Source organism: Monopterus albus, unplaced genomic scaffold (genome assembly GCF_001952655.1).
Source record: "Monopterus albus unplaced genomic scaffold, M_albus_1.0 scaffold73.1, whole genome shotgun sequence".
NCBI classification, from domain to species: Eukaryota; Metazoa; Chordata; class Actinopteri; order Synbranchiformes; family Synbranchidae; genus Monopterus; species Monopterus albus.
This window is the reverse complement of record NW_018127953.1, coordinates 1,900,028-1,923,302: the sequence shown is the minus strand read 5'-3', so window position 1 is coordinate 1,923,302 and position 23,275 is coordinate 1,900,028. Positions and strand designations below refer to the sequence as shown.

Sequence of the window (23,275 nt, the reverse complement as noted above, 5' to 3'; positions counted from 1 at the left end):
TTACTAACAAAAAATGGACTCCACTGAAAATAGAAATGATCATGGCCTACAGTAGATCAGCACGCTAACTGGCTGAAATACACAAGAAGAAGTAATGGCACTGTTTGCAATTTCCTGGTTTTCTGCATAAATTGGTCATGGAATGTGATCTGATCTTCACCAAAGTCACAAATATCAACAAACACAATATTTCTAGGCTGATAAAACACAAACAGTCATGATCTTTTATGTCTTTATTGAACACACCCATTAAACATACAAAGTGATGGTGAAATAAGTAATGGAACAGTGTTTTAATAACTGATAACCTGAACAAAGCTCTTCCTGTAGCTGTGGATTAGACCTGCACAACATTCATGAGGAATTTTCGACCATTCTTCCTCACAGAACTGCTTCAGCTCAGCCATATTCTTAGGACATCTGGTGTGAATGGCTCCCTTGAGGTCATTCCACAGCATCTCTTTTGGGTTGAGGTCTGGGCTCTGACTGGCCCACTCAAAAAGTTGAGTTTGTGTCTCTGAAGCCATTCTGTAGTAGATTTACTTAAGTGTTTAGGGTCATTGTCCTGCTGCATCACCCATCTTTGTCCTGAGCTTCAGCTTGTGGACAGTCACCCTGATATTATTCTGTAGGACACCTGGATAAACTTGGGAATTCTTTTCCCCTCCACATTAGCAAGTGGTTCACATCACGATGCTCCACCAACCTTAATTCACTGTTGGGATGATGTTATCATGTTGGTACGTGGTTCTCTTTTTACGCCATAGGTGTGTTCTTCCCAGACAATTCTACCTTTGGTGATAATCAGGTCACATTTCATGACCAATTTATGCAAAAAACAGGAAATTGCAAACAGTGCCATCAGTTTTATACAGACTTTCTAACATTATGTAACAAATTTTTAGTTTGGTATAACATCATTGTGTTTCTTTGAGCCTTCTTGTTGCTCTTAATCTCCATAAATGATGTTACTTCTACATCCACAGCTCCACTTAGAACACATGTATCTGTTTAACTAAAACACAGTTTTCACACCTACTCATACACTTTGGTCTGTCTGATCAGAGGCAGTGGAGTGGAAGTGTAGTGTGGGATTTATACATCACAGTGAATAGACATAGCCTGTCACAGCAGCACAGACACCATACAGCTACAGTGAGCATACAGTGTAAAAGAAAGCATGGGTCATGCTGGTGGCTTCCTTTCAGAGTCAAATGGTTCTGCAGATTCCTCCTTTCTCACTTGAATCCACAGGGAAAATAAGAATGTTTTTGCATATGTGTTTATCATTATGATGATATCAGCAAGCATTTAATACAGCACAGCTTGTTCTGGTGGCAGTGTAAGGTCTTTTTAAAACTAGAACATATTTCTGTTATTTTTCTTCCACAAACACATGGCGCATACAAATTAGATGCAAAAAAATGTTCACTTGAAAAAGCTGCTGGATGAATCAGCTGCTAGTAGCAAGCATTTCACAACTGCTCCTTAACGGATAACTGTATTGATTGTTGTTATTGTTCAATACAATTCTATACTTGATTGACAGTTACAGGTAAAACGGTCATTTTTCATTACTCTTCTGTACAGTGAGGTCAGAGGTCATGGTCAGGGTCTGACCTCTGACCTCCACAGGTCAGTGATCAGGGTCAACTAGAGATAAGGAGGGTTTCTGTGACTTGTTGAGGAACTGTTTCACTGGAAGCACACAGTTTGTCTATATGAAATCTAGTTTTAAAGCTTCACCTCTGATAAGATTTTAAGCTATGTATGCAATTATTTAACATCAGCAAAACCTTATCTACAAACAATTAGCCTTAGTGATTCTTCAGGAACTCCATGTTACCAAAAAAGAAGAAATGGGTTATGATCATTTAAGTTTTAATGGGTCATGTGTATGGTTATACTCTGTAACTACAAGCATGAGATGCGGCACATGAATGTAATTTGTTAAAGAATGGACTGAACATCATAATATGGATTTTTTTTTTTCCATAGGCGTTTGTTCATCCACAGATGTACCAGATAACAGGGCAAATAAGGTACAGATGTTGCCCAGTCAGTGTAAGTCACAGAGTCAGAATATGACCATGAATTTTTCAGGGGGTTAAAAAAAATTGGCACTTTGGTTTAAAGTGTGTATGCCTTTATGAGCTTTGGCAGTGTTTGCAAGACTGGTGAAGTGTGACCAATCATTCCAGTGTAACCTCTTGATTCTTGGGCCCCCTTTTTCTTGGATATGTATTATAAAGGAAAATAGTGGCCATATGTCAGAAGACACAAAAGGTGAGCTGAGGCTGCTGTACAGAAAAAGCAAGTTGTTTAGCCTTCAGTCCTTGAGTCTGTTCTGTGTGTACCTCTATTAGAGTGCAGTGTGGTGTGTGAAGTCTTTGTGCACGGCAGTGCCTGTGGCATTCTCACACTAACCCTCTACTGAAATCCATTTGTTGGATTTGTTAGCTCCCCCTCTCTCGTAGATTTTGAGTCAGCCTCCTCTGTGTGCTAAAGGCAGAATCTACTTAACTTAGTATCCTCAATGGGATCTGTGATCCATCTGATCTCCTGGACAGCAGGCAGGGTAATACACTGCCACTGTAGGGCATGGTGGATATTATATTATAAGCATGGATGCTCTTTTATCTTCTGATAAGAATTGGCTATATGCTGTGTTTTATGAAGGCCAATGACTTGAATCAGAAATATTCCAGTGGTAACCTAGACTGTTTTGCATATTATTATATGGATGAATTCTCATTTTAAAACCCATAATGTACCTTGAATGTGCTTTTAATATGCATTTATGGTTTGTGTTTATGAAGAACACTAACTAAAATGTGCAAGACCTCATAGTGAGGATAAACATCTGCTTCATTTCTGGTTTCAATACAAATTTGCCTTCCTCCCAGCGTCCATCTTGACAATTGCAGTCACATGCAAAGAACATAAGTACAAGAATATGTAGAAATGTAGCACACTACATTTAAAACCTAAATGTGGCCTTCTGTCTATCAAGTTATTAAATCAATTTCTTCATAAGAAAATGTTAAATATTATGAAACCATTATAGACTCTAATCATATGTCCCAAAGAGTGCTCAACACATGCTTGGACAGGATACTCATATTGCACAGTTTGATTTTCTTAGTTGCACTGAAGCACCTGAGTATGCTGAGTACCGTGTTAACTTTGGGTCATTTTGACAAAGTGTAAACAGTGCAATTTCCCCATAAAATTCCATTAAACCCCGTGTGAACACAAACACACTCCAAAAAGAAGCCCCCAAGCAGCGGCATTAAACAAGTGCTCTCATTTTGACATAAATAGTGTGATCTTACTCTTATAAATCAAACTGAGATTGCACATTTGGCCCAGGCAATGGCTTCAGGTTTGCACACATCGCTTTTGTAAACAGGCTCTTACAACTTCAGTATGAGGTGGTAGATGTGTGAGACTCTGTGTTTGTGCTTGTATATAGTGTGTGCACAAGGTTACCGGGCCTGATCCATTTTAAAAAGAGTCGTGCTGTAATCAAAAACAATAACTGCTCAAAGCATAAACTTATCCTGAGCCCCCCTACACACTTCACCCCCCTCTGCTTGAAGTATGAAATAATATTCTGTGTGTGGGCCCTGGCCGAATACTGAGAACGCAAACATTTCACAATAAAGTTGTTTAAATAAAGGCCTTGGCATAGATGGCTGGGAGATAGAGGACATGCTGCGTTAATTACAAGCGCCCGTTAAAATAAACTGCCGGTATAAAATATGAGTCTCTCCTGCTCCCATTCTTAGGGATTTGAACCTACTGTATAAAATATCAGCGAGGTGTGTACCTCAGATGTGCTGTTTAGAGACCAAACACAACAGCTCTTCTGGTTGGAGATTGGAAGAGTGATAGACAGGCAAAGAAACGAAGGAGGGGGAAAATAACAACAGAGCTCTATAATCAACAAAGAAAGCAGTGTTTACTTTGCATTTAAAGACTTATGAATTCTTCTTGCCCCCGCCTTGCTGTTGCATGGCATTCAATGAAAGGAAAAACAGCCCAGTTAAGCATCCAGTTTATTATTCTTCAAACTCTTGTCTGAAAAGTAATATGCTTTATAGGCAGAGTAAATGTACTGGTGCACTCCCTTTGTATCTGTTTCTGTCTTTTTCTTAGTAAGCACTCTGTGTGTGTGTGTGTGTGTGTGTGTGTGTGTGTGTGTGAGTAAAGTTACATTGCAAAGAAAGGGAGAGAGATGGATTATTTTTCCTGAAGCATGGATTTAAGTTTCTGCTCTCTGCTGCTGGGTGGCCCACTCCTTTTTAACCGTGTTAACATAAGAATAGAGTGGTGGCCAGGGGGTGAGGGAGGGGAAGGAGGGGTGGGGTAGCTGGGTAGCTGGTTTAAATTATTCTGTGCCTCCGCTGCTGCATAGCAGGAGCAGTTGTTATCCACTTAGAACATCAGACGATTTGTTCCTTCTCCCTCTCTCTTCTCTCCCTTTCTCAACCCTGTGGGCGTCTCTATTCAGGACCCTTTGTACCAGTGTTATGTTGTAACGCCTGTCCGGGCCAGGGTGTAACTCATTCCATACCACTCAGGTCCTTTTCCTGTCCATTTTTCTAATTCAGACAACTTATGCTGCTTTGAAATCTGGATTAGTCCTGCAAAAGCTCCATTCCTGATTTTAATTCCTTAAAAATATTCCGATTTTTTTTCTCGATTAGTAGGATGATTTGTTTTACATATGACTGCGCTAAACAAATCAAACCCTCATTCAAGTGCAGCTTTCTGCCCATGTGAAGTCTATCTCAAAATCTAAATATCACATCGGGCTGTTGTCCAAGCTCAGTGACGAGCACTGTGACGCTTGCAGGCCCAGATGAGGAATGCAGTTATGAGGCGATGTTTGTATACATTCAGTCTGCGCCTTGGAAAGCAGTGATGGTGGTTGAGCACAGCTTAAAGACATCTGGATGCAATGAAATGCCATTTGTCTAAACAAAGCATCTTACCAAAGCCACCCAACGTGTACTGTGCTTTTAGTACATACTTGTGCAATGTGCTTCAACAGAAACCGTTATTGACAAATATTTCATTGCGACAGCCTCATGAGATCTCAAAAAGAGCTGTATTTTCCAGCTCTCTACTGTAAATACAAAGCATTCGTGATGTGTGTATTCATGTGTATGGATGGGATGTGGTCAAGTCAATTTTGAAGGGTGGGAGGTAGAAGCAAAGAGAGACATAAAAACATGGGTACCTTTGATTAGAAATAAGACAGGGACACATTTTTGAGATTGTAAAAGCTTAAATTTAATGTTATTTTTACTAAAAGATGGAACATTTTGAATAATAACTGCTCATAATTGTTGGCCACCTGCCATGATTGTAAAAAGAATTCAATGAGTTTGTTTTGCAAAAGATACAATATTAAAATGTCAGTGTGGATTTCTATGCAGGCTAAAGACACAACATCACAAGATAAACACCCAGACAGAGAATGAGGCATCATCTGTCATAAGAAATGCCACACCTATAGATTTATTTCCTCCTTAATTCCATTTAAACAAATGGTCTGGGCAGTCATGGAAGCCAGTGCTCTGACTATGCCAATGGTGTGTGTGTGTGTGTGTGTGTGTGTGTGTGCATGCGGTGGTGGTGGTAGTGAAGGGGGCAGGCAGACATGACTGGGATAATAAGCGTCATGGAATCTAATCAGATTTCTAAGAGGAATTGATTGTTGTGAGGCAGCCGGTGCAGGAGTGGGGTTGACAATAAGCTGAAATTTAAGTGTTAATTTTTATGCTAATCCTCTGGCATCTCTATGTGATGCAATTTGGTCCAGCAGCCCCTCGACTTTGCGGCGCAGATATGAAATTGTCCCGTGCACAGAGAAAATGTCAGCTTGCCAGACCCTGAAAGCTTGTAATTTATTAGGTATGTTTCTATTAGTATGTGTCACAGTTGTTAGAGAGCCACATGCGCAGGCAGGCAGCCATACCACCTCATTCTCTCTCTTTCTCCCTTCCCCTCTCTTTCTCTCTACCTCACTCCTTCAATTCCTCTACCCCAACTCACACTATTTCTACAGCTTTTTTCTCCCCATCCACTTCTTTAGCACACATGCACATGCAGGCACACACCGTGCTTGTTCTTAAGATGGTCTTGGTTTGGTGGCTGCCACACTGGGCCTTAATGTATTATCATATATCGGGTGGTCCTTGCCCCCTGGACAAAAGGCAATTTAATACAATTTAATGACATTCCCAAGACTTGTGGGTTTGGGTGAAAATAGCATCTGTGTTTTTCATGGCTCACCCGTGCAAACATTGCAGTTTAAAATGCATCACTTTCCCTCCTCTATCTCTCTGCTTTTGTCTATCTTTGCCTCCACCTGCAGAAAAATGTAGTTGGGGGCTTGATAGAGTTAATCATTTTGAGCCTTGACAGGCTAGAGTGTTAAAGAGTGGAATAAACACTCAGATCTTTAAAACAAGTCCATTTTGAAATACGTCAGTGTAGAAGTTCTTCATTATAAATCAGTGCAGTGTAACCCCTAACATTTAATATCAAATCCCACTTTTGATATTAGTATTTTTATTCAGCAACAGCCATTCAGTGTATTTACATTCCTTATATAGTTGTTTTTTTATTATTACATGGCAAAGTCTGCATGCAGTATCCCCTTTGCACTAGGGATTCATATGCAATAGGTTGTGAATACACTACACATGATAGGGAAGACAAAAGCCAGCACATGCACACTTTTCACTTATGGTGTAGAAACTATCATAAGTAACATAGCGTTATATTCTTACAAAACTACAAGAGCAAATATGTTTGGAAAGAAAGGCAGTGCTGCCAACTTTACACTGAACAAATCAACGTAAGGAAACAAATTCAATGAATATGTTTGCAAAGTATACACATGTTCATATTGAGAAATATTTTTATGAGTTAAATGGAAGCTGGTCAATGGATGGCACATGTGCTTAATTCAGCAATTTTGAGTCAGAAAGCTTAAAAAAATACATTACTCCTTATTTGAAATGATCAAACAATATAGTTTTTAGCTTTAATCATTGCAAAGTCACTTTAAATAAAGATGAAATTAACAGTAACATTAATTCTATTTTGTATTCTCTTCCATAATGGGTGCCATCTCAGTTACACAATACACAGTGTTTTAGTAGCAGCTTCCTGGCTTCATCTAATACATCTAAATGGGTGGAACAAGGGCACAGACGATAGTGCCCTAAAACCAGTAACACAAACGAATTTATGAATGATCAGCTGAGCAGCATTAAGGGCCTGGGAAAAAAGGAGGTTGTCCCTGTTTATATTTCTCATACTTTCAGTAATTGTAGCTTATTGTTGGAGAGAGAGGCATAGCCACTCTATTTCACTCAGAGTATTATTATATTAGGTATAATATTTGTGTTACTGTTTGTGAAATTCTTAATTAAATGTAATAGTCCTCTATAGTTAACACTTAGTGCACCAAGCTAGACAACAGTATTGCTAGTGAAAAAGCAACAGCCCAAGTACTATAAGTAGTCACCATCTGTCACCAAATGGTATGCTTAGGCAAAACACTTTCGAAATGTTACAAAATAAGTGTGGATTTGGAAAAACATTAACAATGCCACAACACTGTATGCATTTACTTTTTCACTTTTTAAAGCAGATCAGTGTTTATGAAGCCTAAATTTAACTACATGCAGGAGACAAATGCATGTCTCTGATGCCAAAGTCCTGTCTGATTACAATACAGCACTTTGTGGACCGGAATAAAAGTTGCGGGTCAACCAAAACATGTTAGGCCATATTTAAACACAATTATCAGGATACAGTTTTGCCAGGATAACCACAGGTGGCACCAAATTAACCAGGACTGAAATCTAAAGAATGATGAACAAAAATAAAAATACATATCATGAACAATGTCCCCTTTCAGACTCATGTAGTATTAGATACAGAAAATGATAATATGGTAATATTTTTATTACTCTTTCACCATGTAAACACATTTATTATGTAGTTCCTTGGGGTGCTGCTAATATTTAACAGTTTTAGCAATCGTATACAGAATAGTGCTGATAGTTTATAAGAAGAGCTATATTTTATTAACTTGATTTTTATGTAAAATCTGCAGAGTAACTAATAAAAATAACATTAAAATACATGTAGCAGAGTAATAAGTACAATAGTTCTCTCTAAATTGTAAAGTATAGATTAGTAATATAATATAAAAATACTCAACCAGAGCATCTCAAATTTTTGAACACTATACTTGAGTGAATGTCCTTAGTTACTTCCACGACCATGTCAGTAATGAAAGTACAGCTGTGGGAGAGATTTAATCGAAAAAAATAAAGTAAAAAAAAAAAACAGCAGCAAACAGCGAATTTTCACATTTTTTCAACAAAGGCCCCTTCCTTCCCTAGAATCCTATTCTTTTCTGTTCTCTTCCATTTCTAGTCAAGTCCCTCTCTTTATGCTAGAACACTGCTAGTGCTACTAGAAAGCCAGTCAAAAGTCTACACAGTGGTCCCAGGAAACAAAGTGAAAGGTTTGGATGCAATTCACATATAGGTCAATTAAATGCAACAACATCTGCTCTCTCTCTCTACCATTTGCATATAGCATTCATATGTTAATGACGTCCTTGTTTTTTTTTTCTCTTTTTTTGTTTTGGTTTGTTTTGTTTTATCTACACGTGGGTATGTGCATGTGTGTTTATGTGTGCTATTTGTTTCTCTCTGTGTGTATTATCTTTCCTGGGCTTCCTCCCCTCCTCCCAGTCTCTTTGTATCGGCAAACAAAAAGAGATGCAGAAATTTTGGATTCATACTTTTCCTTTTCAAAAAAAAAAAAGAAAGACATGCCCGTCCTATTTTCACTTCCTCTTGCCTGATGATTAAAGGGGAGGTTAGATGACTGCCACAGTTGCTCCATTGCTGTGCCCTTGATTTCGACAAGAAGCCCCTTTAACGGCAGAGAAAGCAAGGCCCTATCTCTTCCCCAAGCAGCTTAATGCCTTATAAATCAATGATGACACAGATGGACTAGCGATAATCTATTTAGAATGCCTCACAGCAAATATTGTTCTGCAGATGATTAGGCAGCCAGTTATTTTAACTCAGACCCCTAAACCCAATCTTCCGCTTCTCATAATGCTCCTCAGATTTACAGTGGTAATTTGGGATTTGATTTTTTTTGCTATATAAAATAAATTTGGCAAAAAAGATACTTACGGCATAATAGAAATTAAAAGTTAAATCAGGCTGTGGCAGAGTAGTAGATGTGTGTGTGTGTGTGTATGTGTGTATGTTCGGTGACATGGACAGCTTGAGAAACAAAAGACATGAAGAGGTGCTGGTGCCTGTGCCAAGGCCATAATGATAAGGCATGTTTCGTTAAAGAAAGGGGAGACAGACTTTTAGCAGGATTGCATCTCCAGGGTGTGTGTGTGTGTGTGTGTGTGTGTGTGTGTGAGTTAGACAGTCTAGTGACACAAGGGGGTTAATGGCAATCCAGGGTCTCTGCCCCTTTTCATGGTCGATGGGTCCCAATTTGGCATGCAGGGGTGAGGAGGAGGAGGAGGCTACAGGAAGAAAAGGAGGAGGAGAAACGAGCAGAGAAGGAGTGCAGAAATGAAGTGGAGGTTTGTCAGACGTGGCAGCTGCTCAGAGGCCCTGATAAATATAAGCCTTTATTGATCGGTTGAAAATGAAAGATCCCCGTGTGGCGTGCAGTATTTAGCTTCTTGTCTGCCTCGCGTCAGCGGTGGCCTTGCCTTGGAGGGATAGATTTTCAGCTGTGCCTCCGGGCACCACAGCGTGCTGGCTTTGATTTCATCTTTAACCTTTTTCGGCTGCGTTCCCTTGACCTCTGCAATGTTGCTTGCTGAATTAGTTAGATTTTCATCTTGACATCACTCCTCCCCCACCTCATCTTCTTCCTCCTCCCCACCCATCACTGTCTTCTTCATGGTGAATCCCCTGTCCATCTTCCTCTTTGCCTCTTCAGGTCTATATTTCATTATCATCTTCTCTCCTAATCCTAACCCTCCACTGTTTCTCCCTCCAGGCAGCCATTCCAGTAAGCAGCAGTGAGTCAGGAGCATCACTAAGAGCCCACTTGATCCTAACAGACAGGTTGCATTCCAGCATGCAGTTGGTGTGTTAAGGTGAGTTCACACACCATTTTTACCTTAGCCTGTAGCAAAATGTCCTCAACTTGAAGCTTTGTCACATTTTTTTCTCAACCCTGTATATTTGCTTCTCATACTGTAGGGATAAAAGAACAAGACACATACACACAAATAAATGCACACATACACTCACACACTCCAACTGTTCGTCATTCACTCACCATTTAGTCTTATCCCCAAAGGCACTCTGTCTTAAACCAAAACACACAAACACACACACACACACACACACACACACACACAGTCACACAGCTACAGTACACTGCTGCTATGTGCGCAGACAGAACTTGTAACAATCTGGATTGTGATAATCTATGATAATCATCCACCACATGCCACCTAAAAACGCACATGGGTGGCATTCAACACCCACACTGGCACATTGCTTCAGTGCATCTCGCCTCCCTCTCCTGCTCTCCCCAATGTCACTACCTCTAGCGTCAATGTCACCACTTTGCTCCTTATTTCTCTTTTATGTATGAGGAGGCTTGCTCTATAACACACGGCAAAGGGGGAAAAAAGAAGGAATCTTGAACAATTTATGTTTGGCATTAGTGTAATTGAATCCCACTCGTATATCAAAGAAAGAAACTTGCGAGGTGTGGGTGATATAAATGCAAGCTCGGAATCCATGAAAACACATATCCATCCCTCCCCTTTGCCTTGTCTTCTGAACAATGTCTCCCATCTCTTTTTTCTAAAATTCTCTGCCTCTCTCTCTTGCTTTAGCTAGATGGATGATAAATTCCCAGCCAGAGAGCCAGCAACAGCTGTTGGCAGACAGGCCTGATATGAGAATAGCAGCATAGGATGAGCAGGCATTAAAAATTAATATGCTATTTAGCCTAGGTGTATTTTAGGTATTTGACATTTTCATGACCGGGACAGACTAAATTTATTCATAGTACAAAAAAAAATAAATAAATAAATAAAAATAAGAACAGAGGAATAGGTGCAAGGAGAAGGGGAGGGATGGGGGAGAAAGGGGATGCAGGGAACACTAAGTGAAGGCCATTCTGGTTTTATGTGACCCTGTTTCACGTTATCCCACACCAGGAAGAGCAGGGAGCAGGGGATGGACAACACCTTGTAATCTACCTGTACTTCACAGTAGAATATAACAAGGCTTGACACATGACTCACAAGTGGAAACTGTTGTCCAGCAAAACTCCTTCACTTTTATTTACTCTTGGAAGGTGTAGCTCAAATGTTAGTGTGCTGTATGTGTGAGCCAGGTACAATACAGTACAAGAAATAAACAGAAGTGTAGCATGTGTAGTCCTCTTTCATTGCACCGCCCCATGGACTGTGAAGTCAGACGTAAATATTCAAAGCTCACATTGTATTTTACACTTAATTTGCTGTGGAAATTGTTGATTTAATTGTTTTCTTTCTTTTCTTTTTTAAGAACATTTTGGTATTACAAACTGACCTCAGTAGAAAACCAGCAGTGTTTTTCTGTGTTCAACATCTAAAAACATCTTAAATTCAATTGAACTTAAAGGTTCATTCTTTACCCTTAAAGCAGCAGTTTAACTGGACATTGGTCTTCACAAGGTTCATGATGTCAGACACATTTCATAGCTTTCTTCAGCTGTCATGGAGTTGGTGTAGTTGTTACCATGTTACATAAGTATGTCATTTATTCACTTAATGACAGGTGGTTGTAAACAGGGGGAGATCTCATCCAGACAGTGGTTACAGTCTCCACCCATTATAAGATGGCCCAAGCAAATACCTGTGGTCATGTGAATAGTAACTATTTTCTTTGAAAAGCACTGTGACTTTATGCCACAGGACATCTTTGGAATGAGGCTTGGTAAACATTTTGCTCCAGACAAGCACGTGACCCAGGAGACTGCTGTTCACTTCAACTTGGGTTCCTTTAACAACCACCACATTCGTTCCCTAACCTTAACCAAGTCATTTTTACCTACATACCTACTCATGGCAGATCAGAAAGTTGTCAAGTATTGGTTTTGTAAGCATTTTTTGTAAAGGTTGTTGAAGTACAGCCAGGAGGTGAGCCAGACCACAAAACTAACAGATTCTTGTGCGTAATGACAAACAACCTATTTTGTCATTTAGGTTGTATAACTTGCTGGATGGTGGATATTACAAAAAAGATGACAGGTTTGAGTTAAGATGATTTATTAAGGCTTTTGGAAGGTGATGTGTTAGATTCTCTTCCCAGACTTCACAGCAGTTCCAGGAAGAGGACACCATGTGAACGTTTTATGTGTGTTTGGGATGACATTGAACTGTCATTTTGACAGATGACTGTAAATGAGTCAAAGAACTGAGAGCCAAACATATGAGCCCAAACTCAGAATTTTGGAATCAGTTCGGCTCAGTTTACTTTTTTTTAATGAATGATGCTTCAAGAAAAAAAAAAAAACTAAAGAATTTCATGTTGATGAATAATTTTGTAGATAAAGAGTATCCAGTATTCTCATTCATCCAGATTAGCAACTTAAATGCCAGCTGTCATTACAGAAACAAATGAACTTTACATGCAGTTCATAATCATAAACATGATTAAATTCAATTAATTTTTATGTTTTATATATTGGTCTCAAACCTCCTGCTCCCTTTCTAGTAGCACAGGTCTTAAAACCCCTGCTACTAAGCCACTGATCTGTTTGAACACAAGACCCCTGGAAGTCCAGACAGCAAAGGTACAAGTCCCATGCTGAGCCATGCCAGGAGAGTCCTCTCTCTCTCTTTGTCATCCCCTCTTACCCTTTCCCTTCCTCCTTGGTCATTAATGGCTAATGCTTCCCCAGCACATATCCTTCCTGTCCCTCCCTCGCTAATCATTGTAAAATCTTAGACATAGCCTAGTTTTGGCCTTTGGAGTATAAAAAGAGGGCTGGGGTGTGGGGGGTTGGACAATTTCCACCTCCAACAGTAAAATATCATCTCTTTATTTCACTTGTTCATCAAGAGTAAAATTTACATACATACTCATACTAAGCATGTTCTCTGTTCATTTCTGTACTTTTAGTAGGGAACAAAATGAGAATCTGGCTTCCTGGTGGCAGCTATAACTCAGGAGTGGGTTATCTCCTGAGTGGAGGGTTTTTGGTTGGACTTTTCCAGTCCACATGCTCGTGGCCTTCCCACCAGTGTCTGAATGACTGTATGGCCATCAGGTGTAAGTGTGTGTGTATGAGTGTGTATGAATGGATGAATGGGCAAAAATAATGTAAAGTGTTTTGAACTTGCATACTGCATGGAAAAGTGCTATGAAAGTTCATTTACCATTCATACTTTATGGCCTGGAGGGCATTCTGGTGCCATGCATTATAACTGCATACAAAGGAGGATGTGGTGCAATCATGCCTTGACCATCAGTCAAAGGATACTTTGCATGTAGTCAATATTATGGTGTTTGGCAATGATGTCTTAACTCAAAGTTCACATTGCAGTTTTTTTTACTGAGCTCTCAATCCTCATCTGTGTTGGACTGGATCAGCTGGGGAACGCCAGGACATCTCCGACCCTGTGAGCCAACTTTAATGTACGACAAAGACTGATATTTGGTTGAGACCCTCAGAAAAACTACTAAGTGGAACTTCAGTTAAAATAACTTTGTCAAACTACTATTTCCAAGGTCACGAATGAATTATCAAATAATATCCCAGGCACCCTATGCACTGTACACAGTATATCCAAGAAGTGATGTAGTACTGGATAAATAGCTGGAATAACTGACTTTGTTAAAAACTGGATTTAAACCCATGCAGCCACAGCCACAGCGCTTGTACCTGTGCTCACTCACCAACCAGCATGTTTTAAGTGTCATAACAGTGAGACATCATTATCATTCCTTGTTGCCTTTTTGCCTATTTATATCTTTGGTTTACCATCTTCTTCCATCTCCTTCTGTATAGTATTCATTTCACCTTTGTTAATTATTTTATTTTCTTTCATTTTCCCAATTTCACATTCCCCCTTGCCTCTTTCTCTATTGCTTCCACACTCAGCAGCAACCTCCTGCCACCGTAGAGCACTGTACTGTATATACACTGACTGCTATTACCTTGGGGAATGTTTAGCAGCTCCATGTTTAACACCATAACCTCTGCTACATCACCAGCGACAACGGGAAGAAAAACCTGGGAGGAGGAAATCACAGACTGCTCATGTTAGGCGAGCGTTCGACTGATCACCACGATAAAGACAACAAGAGAGACAGAGAGAAAGGGAGCATGTGACAAGCCTATTTTATTTCAACCTATTGGATGATCAGTGATTCTTAAGGGGAGGGATAATTCCTTGCGATATCTTTCACTACAAAGTAAACAGAAATCAAAGCCTGTCATGCTCCAAGACAGAAGCACAATATGAAAGAAACTGTTTTAACATCTCCTTCATTTCTGCTCTTTTTTTTCTTCTGTACTTCCGATTGATTTCACGTAAAAGGTGTTAAGCGAACATATTTGAGAGACAATGGATCCACTTGACTTTCTGTCTCAGATGCAGGTGTTGATTGGCGTTGGTAGTATTTGTGTTTTTATTGCTCTTAAATGTGATCAGGCTTTGTTTGATCTCCATTCAACAAATTAAAAGTTAAATTGAGATATCAAGATTTCTTTCTGCAGTAAGTTGACAGTTTGTGTGGCAGTGTGGTTTCCACAGTGTCACAATGACCAATGTGCCCTTGAGTCTGCAGCCTCTTGGCAGATTAGTCTCTCCCCATCATTCAAATACCCCCACCCCCCTGTGCCTAACATATTGTACACATCACCCCCCCCATCAAAATCACATCATGTCCATGTCCACCAGTGTGCTTGTTTACCACAGCAATGGGTGTGCATGAGTGAAAATGTGTGTGCATGTGGACCAAACATTGACAGCAGCTTAGAGAGAGACAGTGAGGGGCTGTCAGGTAATTATAACAAGAAAAAGAAAATAAAAAAGATTTAAATAGTATTCAGGGGTAATGGGCTCTGACACCAGCTTACACACACACATGCATGCTCAGGGGGGCCTCACTCTGTCCCATTACCCTCCTAAGTTGTAGCTGATATATGATTTGGTTATTGCTCCCCACCTCAGACATTTGCATATGTATGTGTGTGTTAAGGCTGACTCATATAGATTTCACCAGTGATTCTTCCTCTTGCCCTTTCTATGGACTGACCCACCACTTCACTGTGTGGGCTGGACAGAGATGGATGAGCCAAGGAAAAAGCAAAGAAAAGGATCATCCTTCCACAATTCCACAAAAGCCTTAGTATGTTATTAAAGTAACTTCCAGCATATTAGCAACAAGAAGCCCCAACCCCCTCATATCCTCTGTCACCCCTTCCAGCACCCACCACCTCCCTCTCCTCCTTTGTGGCATTGCTCACTCGCCTCGACAAGCTTCCTGAATTAAACTGCCAGCTTCCTGTTCTTTTATATGCACGGCCACATCTGGGGCGCCGGCTCGCAGGGCCCTGCCGCTTAATAACAATCACCTTCCCTTTCACTCGGCCCTGATTGTTTCTAATTCGCCCTGACAGATAGTAGCTGACAAGCCACCCGCGCCTCCCTCCCTCCGTGACCCGAGCTCACTCAGCACACTTATAAGGCCTGTCATTTTTAATATTTGATTTTCACTTCGTAAAAAGTTATGTGTTTTAGAGCTGCCACAGCCACCATTGCCACCTCCCTTTCCTCCACAATCATATGATGAAATCAGTATTTCCACGGCGCACCGCTGCCCCCCCCCCCCCCATTCCCTCTCCCTTCTTGGCCCTTTCACTTTATCCTTTTTTGAAGCCTCCTGCTCTCCATCTCTTCCTCATCCTCTTTTATTAATTGTCTTTCTTCTTTCCCTCTTTCTGGCTTCATCATTACCAGCTTCTCCTTTCTTTCTGTCTCTTTCACTCAATCTCTTCCTTTCTCTTTTTAATGACAAGCCAAAAGGGAGAAATGTAGCAGCAGGACTGTACAGACTCATAACCAGTCTCTAACCCGCAGTGAGCCACCTTTGCAGCCACATTCATCCAGGCATATACAGTACAAAGCCACACGGATAAGAACAGAGCTGTGCATATTGACAAATAGCCGGCATCCACATCTGTCCATCAGACATGCAGCTTACTGGCTTCCAGCATTATTTGCTTTCCATTGATTCCCATTATAGGTATATGGAGCCATGTAAAATGCATATCAGGTAGGCTGATCATTAAATGAAAAGATGGATTCATTGACAGCTTGATGGATGACATTTTGCTGAGCGATCCATATAGACCTTCAATAAAAACACAATTTGGAAAAAAGGAAAAACAAGCAAAAATGATTAAGATGAAGAAAAAGAGTATGACAAAGATTATAAGATGGTTACACAGATGGACGGCAGACCCATCTTCACTAACATTAAGCATTAACACAACTCCATATTTTCTCCATTGTTTTAACTAATGTTGATGTGATAATCTGGTGACATCACTGAAAGCTAGCAGAAATGGAGTACTCCCAGAAAAATGTACAAAGTCATTTGTAGCTCTTATTCCTGCATTGTCTTGTCCTTGTCAATTCTTGGCAATTTGTTTTATTTGACAATTAATATTGAAGTAGATCGGACACTTGGTTTCACACATGCGGTGCCCCACTAGCCAGAAAGTTTAATTCACAGTTATCAAGCTTAATATATTATTATTACATATTTGAAATGAGCAATGAATAAGTTTTGACTTATTTTTTAACTAAAGTTTTTTTTAATATTTCTTCAAATGAAGTTATACAGTATGAAATTAACTGCAAAAGTGAATCTGTTTGCATTCTCCTTCCTAATGAGTGCTGCCCCAGCCATGCAATACACACTATTTCAGCACTAACTTCCTCCTGATCCTGCCCTCATCTATTACAATTAAATGGGTGTAAAAAGGGCGCAGAAGACAGCGCCCTAAAGCCAATAAAACAATAAGACTCTGGAGTAGCTGAGTAGCCAAGCTCACACAAGAGAGTGGGTCCCTATTTGTATTTTTTGTACTATTAATAATTTTAGCTTATTGTTAGAGAAGCAGTGAGGTCTAGCCACACTTTTCCACTCTTTTAAAAAATAAAGTATTCAATTAAGTCTCTTGTTTATTACGAAGGGGACTGATACCACAGTTCCCATTTGTATTTAAAGATTGCTCTAGGCATGGTTAGGTTAAGGGAAAGATTATTGTTTGGGTTAAAACAGTTTTTGTAAGTAGAGGTTTCAGGGGCTGACCTTTCTCCCCTTGTCTCCTGTCAAATTTCTAATGTCTCATGGAGTGTAAGGTGCCCCCAAAGTACTGATAGTTCATATTAAATGGGTGACAATGACATTTATCAGACAACCATACCCTAATCACAGCACAGCAGATAAAATGGAATCAGATCACTAAATGACCCACCAACTCTTCAAACCCGCATTAAAGTCAGGCTTGTGCCTCCAAACACTGTCTAACAAAATCCCCCCCAACCCACATCCACCACGACATGCTTCCATTTCAGGACACCAAGGTGCCCAGGGCACACCCACTGCCATTCTCCGTCTTTACCAGATGACAAAAACACAACTAATTGGAGTACCACTGCATGTTTTCACTAAAGGCACAATTTAATTACATTTGAGCTCTGAATGAGTATTTTGGGAATGTCTGTATGTTCATTCAAACAAATGGAGCGAATGAAAAGCAATATTTGTTTTGCTTTGATTAGCAAACGGGCAGGGTAATTTGTTAAAGAGAAAAAGAGTGAGGGCAGAAAATCTTTGTTTAACTCCCAGCTTTCCAGTAGTAGGCCTCTCTCTCTCTCTCTCTCTCTCTCCCTCTCTCTCATACACACACACACCCATATGTAAACATGGCCTTTCCACCTTAAACAGGAACGAACCTTTGCTCCAGGCTTGGTGACTCTGACCTTCCTCTCCCGCTCCCTTTTTCTTGTTTGTTCCCCCCTTTTAGTCAGCCTTTCTTTCTTCCTGATCCCCAGTCTCTGTCCTGTGGTCCTCCTGTTCATAAATCCTTTATTAATAACTCAGTGAATAATGTAAAGAGTATTGTTTTCTCCAAGGTTGTATTAATAAACATGAATGAATTTATTTGTCTTCACCAAAGCATGATTAATGCACACTGATGCCTGGATATTGCTCACTCTGCCCTGCATCACCAAACACATATCACCCCACCCCCATGCTGTCATTTCCACCCAAAAAAAGAAAAAAAACCAACATTAAATATTTATGGCATAATATTAATGGTTTTGTAAAGAAAATAACAAGTTATTAATCCTCTGATTAACAACTGATTAACCTTTTTTATTAAACATGTGATCCGTGCATCATCGACTCAGGATATGTTGACTGACTGCTCTGCAGAATAATTATTTTTGTGTCTTTTCTAATTGCAAAAATCGCATGGCTGAACTATACATGTGTGTATGTGTTTTATTTTCTTTTGCTTTGACACGTGCACAGATACACTGCTCACACTTGTTCAAAACAACACCAGATGTATATAGCCCAAGATGATAATGAGGGATAAAGAAACAAAAAGAAAATGAAACACAAATATAACTGGTACATTCTTTCACAATGAGGGAAAATAAGAGCAGCGCCTAAATTTAGCAGCAGATCTTTTTAAAACAATGGGGTTTAATTCACATATCCGTTTATTCTGCAGTCGCTGGCATGGGGTGGGAAAGTGGAGTGAAAACACGGCTGCAAGACAAAACATTTTCTCTCCGTTTTTGCTTCTGCAGATCTCAGCGCTATTGTCTGTGTATTTTTAGTTCTTGTCAAATGAAAGACAGTTATGTTATGTTTTCTGACATAATGGCACTAACTTCAGATTGGAAAAGACTGAATTAACCAAAATATCAATCTCTACTTCAAATCCATAAAGTGGATGTTTAAAATGCTCTTTTTAGTAGTGTTTGTACATTCAAAAGTAAAAGTACTCATTATGCAGAGTTTTAGAGTGATGGTATTGATGGTGTATTATCAGATGATTTTACTGATATTTTATACAGCATGTAAAACAACAACAACATATTTTAATGAAAGGATGGTACATTTCTGTGCTGCTGTGTAGCAAGAACTGTCTTCCACTTTGAATAATACAGCTAAGTGTTAGATTTATGACAAGTTTTTATGACATTTATGGCTGACTAATTCATTGTATTCCCTGTTGAGTATCCAAACACCACTGCTTATGAATGCAATGCTGTGTTGCCCCTGAATGGCAAAGTTCCATCAACAGGCCATCACATCAGCACTTAAATGAACCACCAGGAAGGATTCACAGATCATTCTGGGATCTTAAGATGATTAAGTATCTAAAATTAGGTGAAAAAATACAGCATGTGCTTCATTATGATGCATTAGCTACTTTCTACTGAACAAATCTGAATCTGCAAGTTGATTTTGACTATGTATTAAAATGGGGTGAAACCAATGGGCCCCTAGAAGGCTGGACAAAAGCATTTAAAAATATGATGAATTGTATGAACTGGGAAATGGTTATCAATAATACAGTATGGTCTAAAAACACAGGATTTCCTGGACTGAATGTGCAAAAACACTGGTATGATGTTTTAATTATTTTCCACTAGTGAAATCTTCTAGAGTAGTTTTTGTCATATAGAAGTATAATGTTAGAGCAGGATCTCAGATAATCATCTTATGAATCCATCATTGCAAAATCAGATTAATATTGTAATGACAGAACATGCAAGTTTTGGTTCACAACTTTCAATTTACCATCCACTGCAATAACCACACATCTTCCGGAAGCTTCATTATGGGTGTTTACATCTTTAGCAGGTCCCAGTCCATGTGGCCAGCTAATGACTTCCTGTAGAAGGGCCCATTATTTGTTACAGTATAGGCACATCCTGCATATTTCTGTATAGACGATGAAAGGGGGACATTCTCCAAAGCTGTCTTGAATCATGCTAGGATGGGGATGTGGTTCCTGGTTGTATCTCCAGGAGTGCTTCTTCTCATCATGTTCAGTTGAAAGCCTGGCTTGTTACAACCATAGATTTGACAGGGATTCTTCCTCAACCCATGTTTCTCCAAGGTGCAATATTGGTCAGGAGCCCCTTCTTCGAGTAGAATGCTCTGTCATGGATGATGAGATCAGGGGTTCAGGCAGGAAGGCAATAATGGTGCTAGTCCCAGAAGCTGAACTACCAAACCTGACCAAGCTCAGTCTTCAGCGCATCCAGGTGATCAAGGTTATATATGTAGTGTATGCTAGGATCTCTTTGCCAGTGAAAAACCATATCTAACATAATAAAACAGAACAGGACTCCACTAGGATATTTCCATCTTCAGGGCTGACAACAGCCAGAGGCCACGCATCCTCTGACTCTGGTGCAGAAGCAGGACTTTGACCGTAAATGGTATGGCTACCTGATGTGCAGTGCACCTCCTTGCTGCCACCTCCTGTATGGCCTGTTCCTTGGACTCCAGGGGCCACGTCTGGGTCACCATGTTCCAGATGAGAAGGAATGCTTCTCTTGACGCTGGAGTGATACTGTTTAATATGGAGAGAATAAAGGTTCATAAATCTATACTAAAGGTTATAAGTCTATATTTAAAATGGGTGGCCAATTACACCATGCTTTTAGGGGGTTCTCCTTTGAGTCCTGAGACTCTGGGGGTAGGTGGGGGATAAATGTAGGAATTTATGTCTGTTTGTTTTAAAATAATTTGTCATTGTGTGAAAAATTGCTATGAGAGATTGCTGATGAGACAGAGGCTCTGAGGAGGTGCACTCCAGCTGCTCATTGACAATGGTTGATCTGACACCAAATCCATGAACAATAATCACACACAGGCACACAAAACACACACGATAACAGCTCACGAGCCATTACAAAAGAAAAAGTGCATGTCCCAGTCAAACAGGCATTGTTGACAGCAGGTAATGTCAGTCAGTCCGTGCACTACTGTCATGAGGCAGCTTAACTGAAATCATGTAGAATGTTTTTCTCCTGAAGGTCATGAGATGGGCTCTATATAGCTACAAGTGCATTAACACAAATATTTTTACCTTAAACCAAAGCAGCAGTACAACCGCTCTAACTTTTCTACATCTCTTCTTTCAGCATTCACACTATGTGCCGTGCCTACTTTCTGTCCCTGTTCCTCCTTTTGTCTTCCTTACTCTCCATTCTCTGGCCTTTTCTTTTTCACCATTATTATCATCTTTTCATATAGGAACATAAACCATACCAAACCAAGAAAACATAATTGAGTGCTAAAACATGTATTATTTGAAAGATATTTTTGTTCAGATCTGGTAGATCAGTTAAAAAAATGACAACAAAAATTGCTCCAGTTTTATTTTTGGTGTTGTTATTATTACATTTTTACAAATTCATCTAATTTGCTATCATGCTTCATATCACATTGACTTTGTGAGGGTGCTGTCTTAACACATACAGAGAGAATAAATAGGGACAGCATGCTGTATACAAATAAGCTATTCCTGAATTATAACTTAAGAAAAAAACAACCTCCTCATCTTTACTCCTCAGACAATTTATTTTCATGCTTTTCTTCTGATGGACCCTTACGTGCCATCTTTTTAAGCCATATTGGACTTTTCTTCAGTCCAGCTTGCCAATTGTCAGAGCTATTAAACTACATTCATTTGTACATAGTGATGAATGAAGTTTAATTACTTTTATGCCTTTTTTGTAGTTACTGGAACCACAAACAAATTTGAGCCATAAAAAGAAAGGAATGATTTCCTATTTTTATTTGACCATTGCTTCTCTGCTGTAATTGAAGTCCCTTTGGCCAGCCTCACCCCCTTTTCCCTTCATCCTGACCACTGTGAAGGCATGTCCATGCAATGCATTCATCAGGCTGCCACCACCACACACTTGACCTTTGTGTAGTGCATTTGCAAAAGGGCGGGTGTTACTCAGTGCTCACACAGCAATGACATCATCATGGATAAAGAAGAAGACTCACCCTGGCCTTATTTAAGCAAATGCATGACTTTGACAAGAGTTTTAGTTCTTGTACAAGTCAGATGTAACAAACTGTTAAGTCAGACAACAGTCCAGCTTTAGACCAGTTTACAAGTCAGACAAATGGTCTAAAATGTGCAAGTTTAATATTTTTTCTGAACTGTTTTAACTGTAGTCAGACAATACAAATTCCAGATTTGTTTAGAAAAAAGAAAAAAACACTCCTCACAATTTTGTCCTTGTGAAAAGCCCAGATATTATTTAGGACAGATTTAGGTGTCAGGTAATAAACTCAGTTGAATACCTTTTTTTTACATGTGATGTTTATGTATTATATTTTGTTTTGAAGTCTATTTTCAAGTTGATTTTTTTTTTTAACAAACTAGTTTGAACTATGTTTTCTAAATAGCTTTAGTTAGCAAAAATAGATTTCCTCCTAGGGTAGTGTTGCTGTGTAGTTCAACTTGTTCATGGGTAAAGTAATTGGTAGCTTGCAAAGCTATGCTTTCAGTGTAGCTCCCCCTCAACACTTGTTATATATTTATTTATTTTTATATACATATACAGTGGGGCAAGTAAGTATTTGATACACAACAGATTTTTCAAGTTTTCCCACTTACAGAGAATGGACAGTTCTGTAATTTTCATCGTAGGTACACCTCAACTGTGAGAGACAGAATCTACAAAAAAATTATGATTTTTAAATTATTTATTTCCATTTTATTGTATGAAATAAGTATTTGATCACCTACCAACCAGCAAGAATTCTGGCTCTCACAGACCTCTTAGTTTGTCTTTAAGAAGCCCCCCTATCCTCCACTCATTGCCTGTATTAATTGCACCTGTTTGAACTCGTTACCTGTATAAAAGACACCTGTCCACACAATCAATCTATCAGACTCCAACTTCTCCATTATGGGCAAGACCACAGAGCTGTCTAAGGACACTAGGGACAAAACTGTAGACCTGTCTAAGGACACTAAAGACAAAACTGTAGACCTGCACAAGGCTGGGATGGGCTACAGGGCAATAGGCAAACAGCTTGGTGAGAAGGCAACAACTGTTGGTGCAGTTATTAGAAAATGGAAGAAATTCAAGATGACTGTCAATCTCCCT

At 39.6% G+C, this 23,275-nt stretch overlaps 1 protein-coding gene across 7 annotated transcripts in view; it reads left to right on the top strand.

Annotated features, from left to right (window-relative positions):
• The window catches only part of znf536 (zinc finger protein 536), a 232,127-nt gene that overhangs the window by 69,226 nt on the left and 139,626 nt on the right, over positions 1-23,275 (top strand). For all 7 annotated transcript variants that reach the window (XM_020605877.1, XM_020605879.1, XM_020605878.1 and 4 more), the window contains one exon: positions 10,081-10,180. The gene's annotated coding sequence lies outside the window, so the exon portion shown is untranslated. The remainder of the gene's footprint in view (positions 1-10,080; positions 10,181-23,275) is intronic.